This window comes from Schistocerca nitens, chromosome 6 (genome assembly GCF_023898315.1).
Source record: "Schistocerca nitens isolate TAMUIC-IGC-003100 chromosome 6, iqSchNite1.1, whole genome shotgun sequence".
Lineage (NCBI taxonomy): Eukaryota > Metazoa > Arthropoda > Insecta > Orthoptera > Acrididae > Schistocerca > Schistocerca nitens.
This window is the reverse complement of record NC_064619.1, coordinates 654,857,689-654,876,388: the sequence shown is the minus strand read 5'-3', so window position 1 is coordinate 654,876,388 and position 18,700 is coordinate 654,857,689. Positions and strand designations below refer to the sequence as shown.

At 43.9% G+C, this 18,700-nt stretch overlaps 1 protein-coding gene across 1 annotated transcript in view; it reads left to right on the top strand.

Moving 5' to 3' along the window:
* Nucleotides 1–13,390: 13,390 nt before the first annotated feature.
* Nucleotides 13,391–18,700, top strand: part of LOC126263159 (protein rolling stone-like) — a 162,907-nt gene continuing 157,597 nt past the window's right edge. Inside the window, exon 1 of the mRNA XM_049960199.1 lies at nt 13,391–13,482. The gene's annotated coding sequence lies outside the window, so the exon portion shown is untranslated. The remainder of the gene's footprint in view (nt 13,483–18,700) is intronic.

Below are 18,700 nucleotides of genomic sequence, written 5' to 3'. Positions count from 1 at the left end.
CATCCAGAAGTCAGGTTGGGAGACACTCGTTTGTGTTCACAGACCTGGAGAACTGCACACACGTTTTCTCACGCAGTGCTGCAGTACGCAAGCCGTTGCAGCCAGTATATGACGTACCATACCCGGTGATTAGCAGAGGTGGCCACACATTTCGGATTAGGATAAATAGTATGTATGCCTACCACCGTCGCACTAGAGAGACTCAAGTCCGCGTTTTTCGACGCTTTTGACACAGTAAGGACTGCAGAAGGCGAACGAGAAGATAAGAATATAGCTCCAGAAGACGTCGCCGTACCTCACAGTCACTACGGACGCGAGACGCTTCGTAGAAGGAAACGACACCGAAGAGTGATACCTCACATCCCGCTGTAACGACCGACTCCAGTGGCACAATCACAGGTTTCAAGAAAGCGCAGTGGTAACACGTGCAGGGTGACGTGTGGAGTTTAATCTGCGATATCGTTAACAGAAAGAGGGGGGGGGGGGGGGGAGAGTTACGTAGCACCTCACTGTCCCTGCAAACGCGAGTGTACAGTGGTGTATAAACATTCCATGTGACTAGTATTTGTATTTTAGTTACTCTTTGACGTTTGTGATAAAGACTATTCCATGCCGCTCTTCACAGTTAACTGTTCAGCTCCCCATGCTTGTAAACTATACTGAAACAAGTGTTTCATGTCGAAATAAATGTCAAATCTACCACATAACATGCACTGGTTTATTAACAAAGAGAAACTCTATTTAACTCATATATTGATTTAATTCCTCTCTTTCTTAAAAACACAAATTTCTTGCTCAAGCCAAAGTTACTGAGTAACTGTGGTTTTTGTGGTTGTGTCCGAAGACTGCATGACCCAATAGAAGGGTCGTACTTCAAAGCAAGAAAACTATGTGCAGGTTCTGGTAAACTGTAGATACAAGAGATCGTTATTAAAGATAAAAATAATTTAATTGTAACACGGAAATTAACACTAGCTTCCACTAGTGCAATTACAGTGGCCACATTTAACTGTAATTCTTGAGTATAATGAACGAGTAGGAAATTACGTAAAAAACGTTAAATAAATCTCTTGCAATTATTATTCCAATTAGAACAAGAAACTTACGTTCATAAGCACAGAAGTGTTTCATTTGTTATCTCGGTCAGAACAAAAAGAGCAATAGATGATTCATTGTCGTAGCTAGTTAGAGAACATGAAAAATGAAACAGACAAGGAGCGCTGGCTTCTTACTGTGTTATTACTCTTAGACGAACATGGAATTATACAATATCATATAACAGTAGGCTACATTCATTTTCATGATATACATTCAGTGTAGCAGCAAAAAAAGACACTCAAAAACGGGTGTCATTTTACGTCCTTCTCAAATGAATGGAAAAAATAGGCTGACGGAAAAGATTTTAACTTTTCTAGGCTTTATGTGATCCTAGGCGGTCCCAATGAATAAATGCACATAAACTAAAGTGTGAAGAGGTTTGTGAATATTGCCACTAGTAAAGTAAGTTGCTGCATAGACCTTTCACTGAAGGCGGCCATTCGTCTCCCGTGTTCAGTGAGACGTAGAGGAGTGGCTACTGCCATTCGAAGTGAGGGCAACAGATGCGACCATGAACACGCCAACTGTCACGTGGGAGCGTGATTCCGGTTTTGCTGGCGGAAAATATCAGGCCATGCGACATTCGTGGTACACTTACCGTGGTCTGTGAGGGAGAGGACTGTTGAGGTCCACGCCATTTCGGTAGCGAACTGCACCATGCGTAGACTGATGCACGGCGTATTTCACTGGGAGGCATTTCATCACTTTTAAGGCAGCACATACCTGGTCCTTAAGAACTGTCACCTCCTTCGAAAATGAACTCAGACCTCCTCCGCAAATGCTTTGTGATCGACGAGGACAACTGGAATGCATCCCAGATTAGTTATATCACCGGTGTGGAGCCTCTTTATGAACTAAATAGTATTTTAAGGAAGTGTTCCGTTTTCGTAAGCAATTCTATATGTATATCAGTTCCGTAGCAGACATCCACTGCATGTTTCCATATTGACCCAATGGCGTCGTCAGTTATATCTGCAGTCGATAATCGTTTCCAGATACACCGCCATCCAGGTGAATGGCCTCCTTAACCATAAGGCCATTTCTAAGGATGTCCTGTGGCTGTGTGCTGAGAATGACTTCAGGTATCTGGTGTACTGACGTTCTGCTATGTGTATCACAGTGGTCTGTATCTTATTAACCTAAAATCATTGTATCTGTGTCCACATAGAACGCCATTAGACGTAAATATGTAATCCATATAGGTCTCTCTAAGTAGTAGAGCTACCTTCATACCACACAACTCTCCATTGTTGCCAGATACATCCAAGATCGCAGCCTACAGACTTGGCAACAGCGCATGATGTCAATCTAGATGGCTTCCATGACATCAGCTGATGAAGCAAGTACAATTATCCAAAATGGCGACTTTTGGAGCGAAAGTGCCACGTCCCCTGCCGCACCCCCCCCCCCCCCCCCCCCTGCTGGTGTAGTATAGCACTGTACACGATTGTGTCCAGTCACCTCCACATTTGGAGAGCGTTTTCTCTGTTTTCTGTATGTCTGTGTATACCTGCCAGGCACTGATCCTAGGCTCTGGAATAATAATTTAAAATTGATGGCTTGGTTGATTTATCACCATCCATCTGAAGCTCCATCGTGCAAAAAAAATCACCCTTTTCTAGTTCCTCTTCTTCTCAACTGTCAGTTTTTAGAACACAACACTTTCAAATCTTTTACTATACATTGATAAGGAGTGCTAACCACCTCGATGCAGGTGCATCTCGAGAAATGTTGTGTACTTGGATAGGCGAGGCCTCAGCAAGTTCCATTCATTCATGAAACATGGAATGTAGTGGTCTACTTCTGGTCGATTGCAGATAAAATCGATAACGGTGCTGCAGGGTGGGTTGGTCAATGACAGTGTGAGGGGGGTCTTTAAGTCTCTAATTTTAACCTAAGTCTGCGAGAATGCTTGGTGACTCCCATCAGCATAGAGATATATCATAAATTGAGCACTATGCTCGAAGTGCTAGAAATATGTAAAGCGGGCACTGTCTGACATACTTTGATGATGGATGTGTTCGAGAATTAACGATGCATGGATGTAGTGCACAGTCTTCTCTCTCCACATATGCAATGATACTTGCAAAGTAGGGGAGGGGGTGGTTTAGCTATGATACTGAAATCGGGAAACATGCTGTCACATCATTGGTCGGTGTTGAAGTTACTGTAAAATTGGTAAAATTGTTCACACAATCAACTGTACTGCTTATTATTTGAGTACATCAGGGGTGTCTTTCCCATCCCATCTGTCCACTGGTATGATGTTGGTTACCACATAATGATCGACTGATATTGCTTGTTTGAGTTGGAGAAAGAGTTTTAGTGGCGGGACGACGCCTTCTGGGGACAGATAGCACCAAAGCAGTGATCGTGTACATGACTACAATATGAGGAATCAGTCGAAACAAAATGCAGAGCCATCAGCTGTTCTGTCACTGTGACAGATGAGTTTAAATGTAGAGATCGTCAATCACTTACGGACAGCAGTTCAGAAACTCTCCACAACGCTGCCAAACTTTTCAAGTTTCCTCATGTTATAACTGTCTTTTATTTAAAATCGTCCATTGTATGTTGCGTGTTATGGTAGGCGCAGTAACATGATTTACACCATGCGACATCTAGTTTTCTGCGAGAGGCAATGGATCAGAACGTGTTAATGTCAGTTTAGAACCTGACACAGACCTTGAAGTCGTGGTGGAAAAACAAAATGTATGGCAGTTTACAAAGTGTGCTACAGCAGGAAAAAAAGTGTTTCAAACGACACAGGGTCACAGGGAGCGTCTCTTGGTCTGTGGGATACAGTCATCCTCCTACAGTATAGGTGATGAAACTTTAAATGGGTCTGTGTAGTGGATCAACACCTGTATATTTAAGATCGTCACATGTGCTGGAAGCTGCCACACATGCAATATTTGTTTTGGATATATCAGGTGGAGAGAAATGCGGTGAAAATCTTATCGAGTTCTCTATCGGATGAAGTTAGTAGAGCTTTTATAGTTCATAATTTTTCTCTGGTGGATGGAACAAAACAACGATGATAGAATGTTGGGGTGATAGACGTCAATGGACCCTGAGGGATGTGGAACTCCAGTACATGCTTGTAGTTTGGAGAAGCACCCCAATGCGGCAGCAAAATCCACGTCCTTCCCCCAGTTCCTGTACTGTCTTTTATACTACCTCGTGTTGCAGGAGTGGGCTTCATTTCCGTCGAATGGTCAAAACACAGTTATGTTGCAGTAACTCAGCTTCGACTGTTTCTTTATGGGTTGCAGAAGGTGGGAGATACGGCTTTCTCCAACTTCTACTCAGTTCTGACTTACATGCATAAAGCTGCAGGGATGGTAGCGCAGAGTCTGAAGGCTAGTTGCAAGATGCATAGGGGCTACCTAAAACCATGTTGGAATTTTACTGCACCAGATAGGTTCGAGAAAGGTGGCTTGTTTAGAGATATAAGTGTGCCAGAAATATGACTCACTAGTTACTGTAATCTTTAGAGGACTTCTCCATAGGATTCAACGCAGGTATGTGGTTGATTCCAAATTGTAGACATCATTTCTAGCAGACAGCGTAACAGTAGACATCTGAAAAGCTAGTGTAAATTTCTTACGACCTCAATCAGCACACCATCTACTACTGTTTGTGATCCTTCTCAGTCAGTCATCGCCTATAACTCAGTGGATACATTGCAGAACCTCTGACATGGTATTGACCCAGAATACATTACAGATACTGGAGAAATATCTAGTGGTGCCGGCCGCGGTGGTCTAGCGGTTCTGGCGCTGCAGTCCGGAACCGCGGGACTGCTACGGTCGCAGGTTCGAATCCTGCCTCGGGCATGGGTGTGTGTGGTGTCCTTAGGTTAGTTAGGTTTAAGTAGTTCTAAGTTCTAGGGGACTTATGACCTAAGATGTTGAGTCCCATAGTGCTCAGAGCCATCTAGTGGTGTTGGCAAGGGGGGATTGCAAATAGCGGTTTCATACCACGTTCCTTAGCTGAATCACTTTCAAAATTCAGCGATTTTATGACTAGGTTGCAGTGTGGGCTACGTGTAACCGGACTGCTGGTCTGATAATATACACTCATATGATCACCATCTCGGTATTTGGCTGGAAAAACCACATGATTCGTAGGTAATGCCATACATGGGTTTATATAGCCGATATAGCTTTTAACATGGATACTTGTGTGCACATGTACAACCGAGACTGCTTGTGACAGTAACATACCGTAGTTGTTGGGATCTGGTTTTTTAATATCTGGTGGTTTGTAAGATGATTAAACATCTCTTTCTAAGACATAGTGGTGGCACTTGCAAGAAAAAAATATCACACTTAGTAGTAGGGGGTGCGTCATAGGTTCACCTTGAGCATCAGGCAGATAAGTATGTGTTTGTGTTCTGATATGTGCAAAGGAAATGACTGTGTCCATTCGTAAGGAAGGTATGGATTTAACATAGAGTACTGTGATAGCAAAGGGAAGAGTATGTCAAGTCATAAGAATGGTACTGATATTTCTATTTCCACAGCCACAGCCATCAACAGGGTGTATTTCTGACACTTTGCTCATTGTCGAATGTCGTTCAACTGAGACTGCGATAGTAGCATTTAGTTGTAAGTACAGGGATAAAATATATATGTGACTGATTTCTTAGGATGATTCTGCCTGTGCGTGCTTGGCGTGCAGCGCCGGTGATATGTGGGGATGATTCACATTTCCCATTAACGGTAGGAGCTGTCCGAATGGAGAGGCGTGTTGGAGTGTATGAATGTAGATGAATTAACTGTGTTGTCCTCTAGACGACCGAATAGCAAACTGATACGTAGTATGTGTTGGATAGCTTTTGTGATCGCGTGGAAATTTGAGAAGATTGAATATGGAGATCTGTTTGTGCTGGACCGTTATTCCCTCCCATGTAAATTGTTCGGTTGACTGCTTCTTCACATTTTGTGTCTTTAAATACACTCCTGGAAATGGAAAAAAGAACACATTGACACCGGTGTGTCAGACCCACCATACTTGCTCCGGACACTGCGAGAGGGCTGTACAAGCAATGATCACACGCACGGCACAGCGGACACACCAGGAACCGCGGTGTTGGCCGTCGAATGGCGCTAGCTGCGCAGCATTTGTGCACCGCCGCCGTCAGTGTCAGCCAGTTTGCCGTGGCATACGGAGCTCCATCGCAGTCTTTAACACTGGTAGCATGCCGCGACAGCGTGGACGTGAACCGTATGTGCAGTTGACGGACTTTGAGCGAGGGCGTATAGTGGGCATGCGGGAGGCCGGGTGGACGTACCGCCGAATTGCTCAACACGTGGGGCGTGAGGTCTCCACAGTACATCGATGTTGTCGCCAGTGGTCGGCGGAAGGTGCACGTGCCCGTCGACCTGGGACCGGACCGCAGCGACGCACGGATGCACGCCAAGACCGTAGGATCCTACGCAGTGCCGTAGGGGACCGCACCGCCACTTCCCAGCAAATTAGGGACACTGTTGCTCCTGGGGTATCGGCGAGGACCATTCGCAACCGTCTCCATGAAGCTGGGCTACGGTCCCGCACACCGTTAGGCCGTCTTCCGCTCACGCCCCAACATCGTGCAGCCCGCCTCCAGTGGTGTCGCGACAGGCGTGAATGGAGGGACGAATGGAGACGTGTCGTCTTCAGCGATGAGAGTCGCTTCTGCCTTGGTGCCAATGATGGTCGTATGCGTGTTTGGCGCCGTGCAGGTGAGCGCCACAATCAGGACTGCATACGACCGAGGCACACAGGGCCAACACCCGGCATCATGGTGTGGGGAGCGATCTCCTACACTGGCCGTACACAACTGGTGATCGTCGAGGGGACACTGAATAGTGCACGGTACATCCAAACCGTCATCGAACCCATCGTTCTACCATTCCTAGACCGGCAAGGGAACTTGCTGTTCCAACAGGACAATGCACGTCCGCATGTATCGCGTGCCACCCAACGTGCTCTAGAAGGTGTAAGTCAACTACCCTGGCCAGCAAGATCTGCGGATCTGTCCCCCATTGAGCATGTTTGGGACTGGATGAAGCGTCGCCTCACGCGGTCTGCACGTCCAGCACGAACGCTGGTCCAACTGAGGCGCCAGGTGGAAATGGCATGGCAAGCCGTTCCACAGGACTACATCCAGCATCTCTACGACCGTCTCCATGGGAGAATAGCAGCCTGCATTGCTGCGAAAGGTGGATATACACTGTACTAGTGCCGACATTGTGCATGCTCTGTTGCCTGTGTCTATGTGCCTGTGGTTCTGTCAGTGTGATCATGTGATGTAACTGACCCCAGGAATGTGTCAATAAAGTTTCCCCTTCCTGGGACAATGAATTCACGGTGTTCTTATTTCAATTTCCAGGAGTGTAGTTGAGAGAACATCGATTATGGTGTATGCATCTAGCAGGTGGAAGACACTTTTGTTGGATCTCTAGATATGAGAAACATGTTATTTGACTTTGTAAATTATAGGGATGATTTGGAATCTGTTACATCACAGACATTGGTATTTGCGAGTGGAAACACACTATTTTCTTTTGTTGAGTTTTTTTTTTCACATAAAGGTCTTTGCAGGTGGGATACGTTTCTAGTTACTCAGTGGTCTAGAACATGCCAAAGTTTGGGGTTTGTAGAGAAAAAATTTCCAGTTTATATCTTTGGAATTATGTTGCGCGAGCGATTGGTGGGATACTGGTGTGTGCTTGATATTGGGAAGTACTACAAAAAATGGTATTATAATATGGCAAACCAAGCGAAAATACATGTGTTCTTGTAATCTCAGAGTCTGGAGGTGGGTGTAGAAAAGCAAGCAACGAAGCTGGTTCGGACCAGAAACAGTAATGCCTTTGTGCCAAGGAGGAACGAGCCCGAATTTGTATAACAGTTGTGAGAGTGACTTCAGTCTGCTGACAGCACTCTGGTCACCCGTCGGGGGTGGATGACCGCCGACCTCACAGGGAAATATCTAATGCTGTGAGGAGTGTATAAGGTGCCGCCTGTCTTTGCGGTCGCTTCCCGCACCCGTTTTCCCGGGTTCGATTCCCGGCGGGGTCAGGGATTTTCACTGCCTCGTGATTACTGGGTGTTGTGTGATGTCCTTAGGTTAGTTAGGTTTAAGTAGTTTAAAGTTCTAGGGGACTGATGACCATAGATGTTAAGTCCCATAGTACTCAGAGCCATTTGAACCATTTGTCTTCGCGGTATATGTACGAATGATGTAACAGGGCTGATTTTGTATGGTGCAGGATACGAATTGTATGTTTACTACATCTACATAGTACGTGGTGATATATTGCTTGGTTGGAGATTGGTTTCGTGCTCTAATATTTAAACTCCTGTCTTCTGTGGGAGTTCAGTGTAATTAAGTAAGAGTTTTTCAGTATTTGCCTATATGTAGAAGCACTTTGCAAGGTTTAATTGTCAGTGCAATATGGCGATCTGTGTAAAATAGTTTTTCTGCAGAAGACCTCGTCTGCAGAAAGAAAAAGAAAAGGCAGACCGTGCTTCCACACCAGCAGCATCAGTAATTCAGCGGGTAAATTCGATAAGAGCGAATCACAATGCACAATTCATTCACAAGACATACTTTGTGCTGGGAAATAGGAGTCTCTACATAGCGGTGAGAACATTTGCATATGTTGATAGCAGGAAGGGTAACACATTATGGACGGGGTGCTGAGTTAGGATCGCGAGGAAGAATGCATTCAATGTTGTTCTGCACCATTTTCGTAAACAGGTTCTGTTAGGGCAAGAATTTCTGTGCATACAAACAGAGACATCACGAAAACTCCTAGAAAAGCGCACATTAAGTATTTCTGGGCACTATACACTTTCTTATTTTAGATAGCCATGTGGCTTCAGTACAACATTGAGAACAGTGCTAGATGTGCTTGCAATGGTATGCAGCTCGTTCCGGTAGGATCGCTTGGAAGAATTCACCCTTTTCTATTCTGGAACGGATTTCTACAGCATCTGCGGGGGTGAGTCGCTCGACAATTAGCTCTTCAACAAATCGCAGGTAGAGAGGGACCACACCAGCAGCGGCGAGCACATGTGCGCACGGCCCAGAGGATGACTTGGCGCTTATTTAGACAGACATGTGACGTCAGTATAACACTCGAAGAACTTTAACTTTACAGGTAACTTTGAAATGCAATCAGCAGCGCTCCTGCGCTAGTTTGCATCTGGCTGGCCCTGCAGAGCATGTTGCAGCCTCTGACAGTTGCAGTTGATGATAGTTTGGGTTTTTTACGTGCACAGGATTATTTTTGGCTGTTTAAGCATTATGTGTGTTACACATGCATTACCTTTTGACGATTTAGGAGTTGTTTAGGTGTTCGTTGCTTTATTTTGCGAACAGGTGAGCAGTGCTTGATTTCGACAGTTAACAATTAGCAAATGTGTTAGGGATGCCGCCACCTCATGCTTGACGGACCCAATCGTTCACCTGTCCATAGCTTGGCAGCTGATGGCTGTGGGGGCTGTTGGTGCATCCCGACTGCTGGGAGCATGTGCGATAGCTACCTGTGCGGTCCAGTGGACAGGGGGTGGCAGGTGGTGCCTGTGCATGTCGTTTGCGTGTCGGTTGAATTATTTTGCGAGCATGTCTGTGTGCTGTGTTTTGTGTTATTTGGATAGTTTATGAGTTGTTTCCGTGTCTGCACATCAGTGTACTGCATTATTTAGGAGTAGTTTACATGTCTGCATACTGTGTATTGTGACTCCAAGCGCAAAAGAGTGAGTGTTTTATATCAGTGAATAAACAAACTATGTGAAATCCATCCATAAACAAATTGCTCGAAAGTAAATAAAGTACACTCCTTCCTCTCTCCAGCAGCTCAGCACAGACTGAATCATTTGCACGTCGTTTTTTCCCCCCAGACCGCCATTTAGGATTACCTCGCATGAGGGATGACAGCGCCCTCTGGTGGCTGTACTGTGTACTAGGTCAGTTGGACTCCGGACCTTATGGTGAATACACTGGATGGCTGTAATGCCTGAAATTGTTTAAACAAACACTGCAAGCAAAATACTTATGTCCATCTTATCCAACAGCTCAGCACAGGCTGAGTCTTTTTGCCGCCAATCCCTAGGAAGAGGTGGCGGTCGGATGACTTATGTTAGTGGAGGTGGCCCAAGTGACCTATCTTCCCGCCATTTTCTTAGGTTAGTAGAGGTTGCATTGTCCTGATGGAATTTGAGCTTCCCGCCAGGTTGGGGGGGGGGGGCATTTCAGGGGGGTGTAGCAATTTCCTGCCAAAAGCCGCCATTGTAGATAACTGTACTCGCGTCATCAGCTGGCGTCATGGCCGCCACCTTGAATGACGTCATGCACTGTTGCCAAGTCTACAGGCCGCTATCTTGGATGATGTCATCTTCTTACATCTGGCAACAATCGAGAGTGGGGTGGTACGAAGGTAGCTCTACTACTTCTCTAAACTGTCTCATTAGATCGTCGCAATTTGGTTAGTAGTGCGAAAGCTCCTCCAGCACTGATATAGCTGCAGCATAGTTAAATTTATTGCCACAAAACGTTAATGCTAATTTATCGATATGTGCTGTTCATCAGAAACCAGGAAGGCAAGGCGGAGACCGTCAGGATGGTAGTGGATGTGTTCTCAGTTGGCATAAAACAAATCAGGTGTAAATGAAGGTCTTAATTTAAAATGTTATTCCCACTTTGTTTTACAAAATGTTAGATACACAATGCTCTTTACCATATATGACATACGCCATTTCAGACTGAAAATTATCATTATCATTAGCTTTAGGTTTACTATCGCTAACAATACACCAATATAAAAAGGATTATCAGGAAATATGGTATTTTAAGCCTTACATGATGTGATGGCAGTATTATGCTGTAGAGTACATGCACGTTGGATTCCGTGGGAAAGGTTGTTCTAATAGAAGGAATCTGCGGTCTATGTGAATATTATTGCGGATCGCCTGCACCAGCGTCATGTTTCATGTTTTCCATGATGGCATTGGCGTCTTCCAAAAGGATAACTGTCCGTGTCATACGGCCAGAATCGTGCGACAGTGGTCTGAGGCATGACAGTGAACTCACATTGATGTCTTGGGGACCAAATTCGTCTAATCTGTACTCGTCGCTAGAACGATTCCGCATTCGTCTCTGCTCCACTTATATTTTTCTTACCACGTCACATACCCAAAGGCTTCCTGGTGTCATTCAGTGTCGCAGTGGGCAATGATGATAATGTACTTGCTTATCAATGTAAGTCACGAATGAAAACAATAGGAAGTGCAGGGGAGCTAAAACGAAATGGATGCACGAAAAACGGTAAGAAGTCTAAAAGGAAATAGTCTAAATATTTAAGGATTCAGCGTATTGAAAACTTATTCGCTGCAATTAAAAACAAGGGCGTAAAATTAGTTAAAAGTGCAAGAACAATTCCACTGTTTGAACGGGAATTCTGTTACCTTTGTGTAGACATTCGGTGCCACACACTTACGGAAACTTATGAAGGAGTTGCCGAAACCATGCTAAGTAAAATTGCTTGTACAAGGGTTGGAACTTTAATAGTGGCAACTATTTATTTACCACACGCACAAAATAGATATGTGATTTAAAGTTTTACTGACCTTCAAAGACGTCACCAGCATTGTGTATAACACATTGCCAGCGATGTGGAAGTCGTAAGATACTCTTAGCAGTGCCAGTTGTGTTGACAGTTCGAGCCGCGCGGTCTATTGTCCGACGAACTTGTAGCAGTTGTGAAGCGAATGCCGTGAAGTGTTTCCTTCAGTTTGGAAATAGAGTTGAACTCACGAGGGCTTAAGTCAGGGGAGTGGTATAGATCTTAGCAGCCCCATCAGTCAAACAAATCAGTAACAGCTTGCACTGTACGTGCTTTAACATTGCCCTGCAAAATGATGGTCAGATCCTGCAGAAAGTGTCATAACTTCAGTCTCTGTGATGTTCATTTTTGGAACACAACCTACGACCAGCTTAGAGACAGAAGTGATGACACTTTCTGCAGGACCTGATCGTCATTTTGCAGGACAGTGCTAAAGCACGTACAGTGCAAGCTGTTATTAATTTGTTTGACTGATGGGGCTGCTAGGTGCTGTACCACCTGCTGCACTCCCCCTAATTTAAGCCCTCGTAAGTTCAACTCGATTTCTAAACTGGAGGAAACACTTCACGGCATTCGCTTCAGACCTGCTACAAATTCGTCGGGCAATAGACTGCGCCGCTCGAACTGTTAGCACAACTGGCACTGCTAAGAGTATCCTACGACTTCCACATCGCTGGCAACCGGTTATACACAATGCTGGTGACTACTTTGAAGTTCAGTAAAACTTTGGAACACCTATCTATTTTTAACGAGCTGTAAATAAATAGTTGCCTCTATTAAAGTTCCAACCCTCGTATATTGCGTTCCAAAACAGGATAAAGATACTGTTACGGTGCTCGTCATGATTCATCAGTGTATTTTGCTGCATTTCCTCTTTTTCCTCAAAGCTTTTGCGTTTCCATCTTTCGTGGACAAGTTGTAGTAGTTCCTTCATATCTCAAGATTTGTATTCTATATATGACTGGACAATGTTCTCATTGCCTATTTTGGGGATGTCCATTTCCCTTCAATTGATCTGCCCATTTTCATATTCATTATCGCCGTATATCTACACCCTCAGTCTGCTTCAAAAACATGCACCTACAGTAGTATGGCGTGGAGGCAAAGGAATGGCCGCTAGGTCCTCTCGGACGCTGTACGACCTACATGTAAATAGTACATTGCGTCTCTTGCATTGCCAGGTTTCATGATGTGAAGACTACTCGACATTAACGGTTAGTTTAGGAGCAGCGAGTGCTTTTCACATTCCTCCAGCACCATCAGTGGTAGGATAGTATGGCACGAAACGCCTCTGGAGACGGTCGTCAACCAGCTTCAACTGCACGGCACGCTGAATATTGTCAAAGGCCACATCGGTCGTGTCTGTTTAGAGTTCTTTCACTATTTCGTCAATCACGTGTTTATCATCCCACAAATTGCTCACGCAGAATAAACTCCTCTCTTTCTCATAACGAAATGTTTTGTTCGGCCCGTAACTCCTGGAATAGATCCAGTATTCTTCGTCTGCCTTCGGCGTGACTCCGCCGTTCCGACACACGTGTGGCGTCAGTCAGTCTGCCGCAGTTTGGCACGGCGAGGGAATGCTGTCTGGCAAGAGCCGGCCGCTGCTATTACTGTGCCTTCGCGACCCCCACCACTCAGCGTGTCCAGAGGAGCTGTCAGTGCACCGAGCAGATTGGCTTTGGAGGGTGCGCAGCTGCAGCTCTGAGCAGCGGTCTTTCGTTGCCCGGGTCTTGTATCGACGACCGTACCTCGGCGTTCTGCGGTAAGACGATGGGGGCATTTGTGCTCTAATGAGTGGAGCTGGAAAAGTAACGACTAGATGTTGTACCGTATGTGTGCGGTATTGTCGAAACAGTATTAGTTACTCAACGTTATTACTGGTATAACCATTACACATTAATACTTCCTTGTGTCTTAGCAAACTGTGAGCATAACCGTGCTCGTCATTGCGCCATTTGAATAGGATTTTTGTCTCCTACATGCTAATTAAGTCATCAGTGCTGCTCTGGAATTAGTGACAACAAACTTCAGAGCCTTTCTACTATTTTATACTTCAACCTTTGAGGTCATAAGAAACTATGACCCCCAGATTTTATGCCCTGAAATATTACCTTTTTATATAAAGCCGACTTGACATCCGGGCGCGCAGCTGAATAATTAAAATGGAGGTTTACCAAGAGTTAAAGCTAGACAGAACTGAAACAGTAATTCTTACAACAGACCTCATACAGCTGCACAGTACACATATGTATGAATAACCCCTTATACCGATAATTCGTGCTGTGCCCATGTTTTTGCACTCTGTAGCCTCTAACACCAAATAAATTGCAAGGAACTGAGCTAGTGTGATGACAAAATTTTATCTCGAAGCCTCTGTCTCCGCCGGCACGTTTCTTGAAGTTCAACAGTAACACGAAGTTAACTCAATAGCTGATAATTTCATTTAAAATAAAAATTTAAGCACTAGTGAAGGCAGTTCATTCCCTCTCCGCTTGAAATACCGCTAAAGCGAAGGTGATACATTCAAGAACGTAGTTCTTAAGGTTCAAATGGCTCTGAGCACTATGGGACTCAAGTGCTGTGGTCATAAGTATCCTAGAACTTAGAACTACTTAAACCTAACTAACCTAAGGACAGCACACAACACCCAGCCATCACGAGGCAGAGAAAATCCCTGACCCCGCCGGGAATCGAACCCGGGAACCCGGGCGTGGGAAGCGAGAACGCTACCGCACGACCACGAGATGCGGGCAGTTCTTAAGGGAGGGAACACCTGTGGAGATACAGAGTATGTGAGAGTTTAGCCTGAAATAAGGCCGAGGGAATGAAAAGCATGTTCGTAAAATTCCCAAATAATGTTCACTTATATTACTCAGTATTTAATACAAAATCCCATGTGTCATATATGGATCCCACTCAATAGACTACATGTCTTTACATGACAATTCATACACAATAGACAAATCAGAATCACCAACCACACATTAACATTAAAGCCTGAAATACTATTTGATGAGTAGAAGATCAATGAGATAAAGAACTTGATAGTTCAGATAACTGCATAAACGTTGTTCTAAGCAAGTTGTGAACTAGACCAAAAAGCTAACGTTACCCACGTTAGATGCGCCAGCAAAGTGTCTCTCGTAAAGGAATCAGGTTTTCCCTAATTTGAAGCTGAAGAAACCTGTAACGTAAAACTACGTAAATGCATCAGTCATGCCTGCGAGCAACCATCTTACCATAGTCCAGGACGAAGACGCCTAAATGTGCCCAGTTCATTAACACAAGAGCAGGTAACTTACCTGCGACATGAAGTCACGGAGAAGGTATGCGACAGTGTCGAAAGATCTGTACGGTCTGCAAAATACTGAATCGTTGGATGCAAGCTGACTTTATTATTCCAATACTACATTTCATCATGAGAGATCCAGGAACGTCGTGTTGCAGATACATACAAAAGTACATGTTGTCTTAGTAGCGATCTTAAGGAGACTCACTCTGCGGAGTCTGCTTATGATTCCAAATTGTATTCACTCATAAAAAGTCAGCTTGCATCTATTATGTGACTTTTCTCTCGTCTGTGACTTTTCTCTCAGCGACATATTCAGCAGTTTGCAGACTGCATGTCAAGATAAAGCTTCTGTACCATACATCATACGTTTTCACAGCAGCAAGCGGCAGAAGAGAGTCCAGTCGAAAGTGTCCCTCTGTCTGCCGACTAGGCGGCCTCGCGAGCTGACTCTATCGCCAAGCTTTCTAATTTGCTGACACCTAACCCGCACATTCCACCAAACCATATCCCACCCTACCAGACAGCAAGTAAGTGCCTATAGGCTCGCTCATCAATACGCCCCTTGAAATGTGTCTTTTACAGCAGACGACTATCAAACTGAAGTTGCAAGAATTGCCACCACGGCTTTGCCCCAAGTAGGCCATTGCACTGTGGGCAGACATGGCAGTTCTGTCGTACGGAGGCCGACCTCTGCACTGGCAAGGCAAACGTACGTCCGTATACTGTGACACACACACACACACACACACACGTAGTATGTAATGGACCATGTTGTTAATAAAAAACAAATCTGTACGTTCGCAGGACGGCGGCAGTTCTCTACCGGCCAATTGCCGTATCTTTCTTAATACTCCATTTAACGCTGCGGGCTGTAGAAAAGTCGGCGATTTGCCGTACGGCGGAATCGTAGCGTATGAAACAAAGCAATTGGAGAATTACGAATACTGACGATTCCGCCCAAGTCGCACACGAACTGCATTCTGGATAGAAAACATGAGGAGGGACAGTCCGCTGAGGACAAGAAATTGGAGGAATACGAAACCTAGTGTCTGCATGATCGTGCGGGAAAGGAGGACAGGCGAATAAACGTAACGTTTGACAATTCAGAGGCTTCCTTTACCAGGATACTGATTAGCTGAACAGATATTTGAATGTTGTGCTGGGCAGTTGAATTTAGTTAAACTAAATTTCTAATTGTTGTTGATGTTTATAGGTCCTCTAACTCTGACTTCAGAGCATTTCTGCTCAAACTAAATTGATTCACTTTGTAGTAGATCTCCTAAATTCATATGATCTGATGCAGACACTATTTTTTTCCATCTAGGGTGCAGGGGAACAGCAGCGCAGACACACACAGTATTTTTACTCATTCTTCATTACTAGATGGGCATTCTGTTAGTAAAAGGGTGAATGGCCTTGCAGACCATGTACACAAATTTTAACACTAAGAGGCTTTTGTACTCAAACAAATGTCCCATATAATTAAAAACTAGGTAGGAAAGTTAATTCAACAGCAATAGGCGTGTTTTTAAACCTCATCAAGGATCGAGAGTGGCAGGATGTTTATAGTGCCGTTAACATAGATGACAAATATAATGCTTTCCTTAACACATTTCTCATGCTCTTTCAGAATTTGCTTTCCATTAGAACATTCTAAACGGGGTACTTGCAGTAATAGGCAGCCTAAGTGGCTGAGTAGATGGATATCATGTAGAACAAAGCGGGAATTATATCAAAATGTTAGAAGTGGTTACAATCAAGCTACAGTAACCATTTACAAACAGTATTGTAAGGTGCTTAAAATGTTAATAGGAAGGCAAGGAGTATGTGGTATGCAAGTAGAACAGCTAATTCACAGGATAAAATTAAAACCATATGGTCAGTTGTGAAGAAAGTGTCTGGTCAGCAGCATAAAGTCGATGATATAAAGTCAGTTCGTAGTAAAAATATTTGTTACTAATAAATCAGATGTATGTACAGTATTTAACAATCACCTTCTGAGCATTCCTGGTGAACTAAATGAAAATTTTCTTTATAGAGGGAATCATATAACTTTCTTGGCAAATGCCTTTCCGAGATTGATATCTGAAATACTCCTCTGTGATACAGACGAAGGGGAGATTGAATCAATAATTAAATCACTAAGGACTAAGGACTCTCATGCATATGATGGAGTGCTTACCAGAATATTAAAGTAATGTGTTGAGCATGTTAGCTCTGTATTTAGCCATATTTGTAATTCTTCCTTTATGAATGGTCAGTTTCCTGAGCGATTAAAGTACTCAGTAGTAAAGCCGCTTGATAAAAGGGAGAGATGGGTAATGTAGACAATTTTAGACCTATTTCTATGCCATCAGTGTTAGCTAAAGTTATTGAAAAGGCTGTGTATGTAAGGATAATTGATCATTTTATATCACATTTGCTATCAAATGTACAGTTCGGCTTTAGAAGTCATTTAACAACTGAAAATGCTATATTCTCTTTTCTCTCTGAGATACTGGATGGGTTAAACAAAAGGTTTCGAACGCTACGCATATTTTTTGATTTAACGAATGCGTTTGATTGTGTTGATCACAAAATATTGCTCAAGAAGTTGGACCATTGCGGAATACGGTGAGTAACTGACATCAAAAGGCCATTATTCACAACGTTGAAGATAGCTGTCATGTGGGATCTGAGTGGGGTACGGTAAAGTGGGGGGGTGCCCCAGGGATCAGTGTTGGGGGGCCACTCCTGTTCCTTATTTATATAAATGATATGCCCTCTAGTATTACGGGTAACTAAAATATTTCGGTTTGCTTACAAGACTATCTTGGTAGTAAAGGATGTTGTGTGCAACATTGGCTCAGTTTCAAATAGGCCTAGTGAAGTTCATGACGTAAGTTCATCGCTTGTAGAAAATAAAATGACGCTATATCACAGTAGGACTCAGTTTTAACAGTTTCTGACACACAATTCAACAAAGCCTGAAGTTTTAATTTCACAATAATAGCATATGATTAGTGAAACTGAACAGTTCAAATTTCTAGGTGTTCAGATAGATAGTAAGCTGTCGTGGAAAGCCCGCGTTCAGGATCTTGTTCAAAGACTTAATGCTGCCATTTTTATTGTTCGAACGGTATTTGGAGTGAGTGATCATTCGACACGAAAATTAGTCTACTTTGCTGATTTTCATTCGCTATTGTCGTATGGCACTATATTTTGGAGTACTCTTTCCATTCTAAAAGGGTATTTTTGGCTCAGAAACGAGCGGTTCGGACAATAAGTGGTGTAAGTTGACGAACCTCTTGTCGACCCCTGTTCATGAGTTGACATTGGCCCCTCCATATATGCACGGTGGTCCATTGATAGTGACCGGGCCAAATATCTCACGAAATAATCATCAAACGAAAAAACTACAAAGAACGAAACTCGTCTAGCTTGAAGGGGGAAACTAGACGGCGATATGGTTGGCCCGCTAGATGGCGCTGCCATGGGTGAAACGTATATCAACTGCGTTTTCTTAAATAGGAACCCCCATTTTTTATTGCGTATTCGTGTAGTACGTAAAGAAATATGAATGTTTTAGTTGAACCACTTTTTTAGCTTTGTGATAGATGGTGCTGTAATAGCCACAAGCGTACGAGTACGTGGTATCACGTAACATTCCGTCAATATGGACGGTATTTGCTTCGTGATACATTACCCG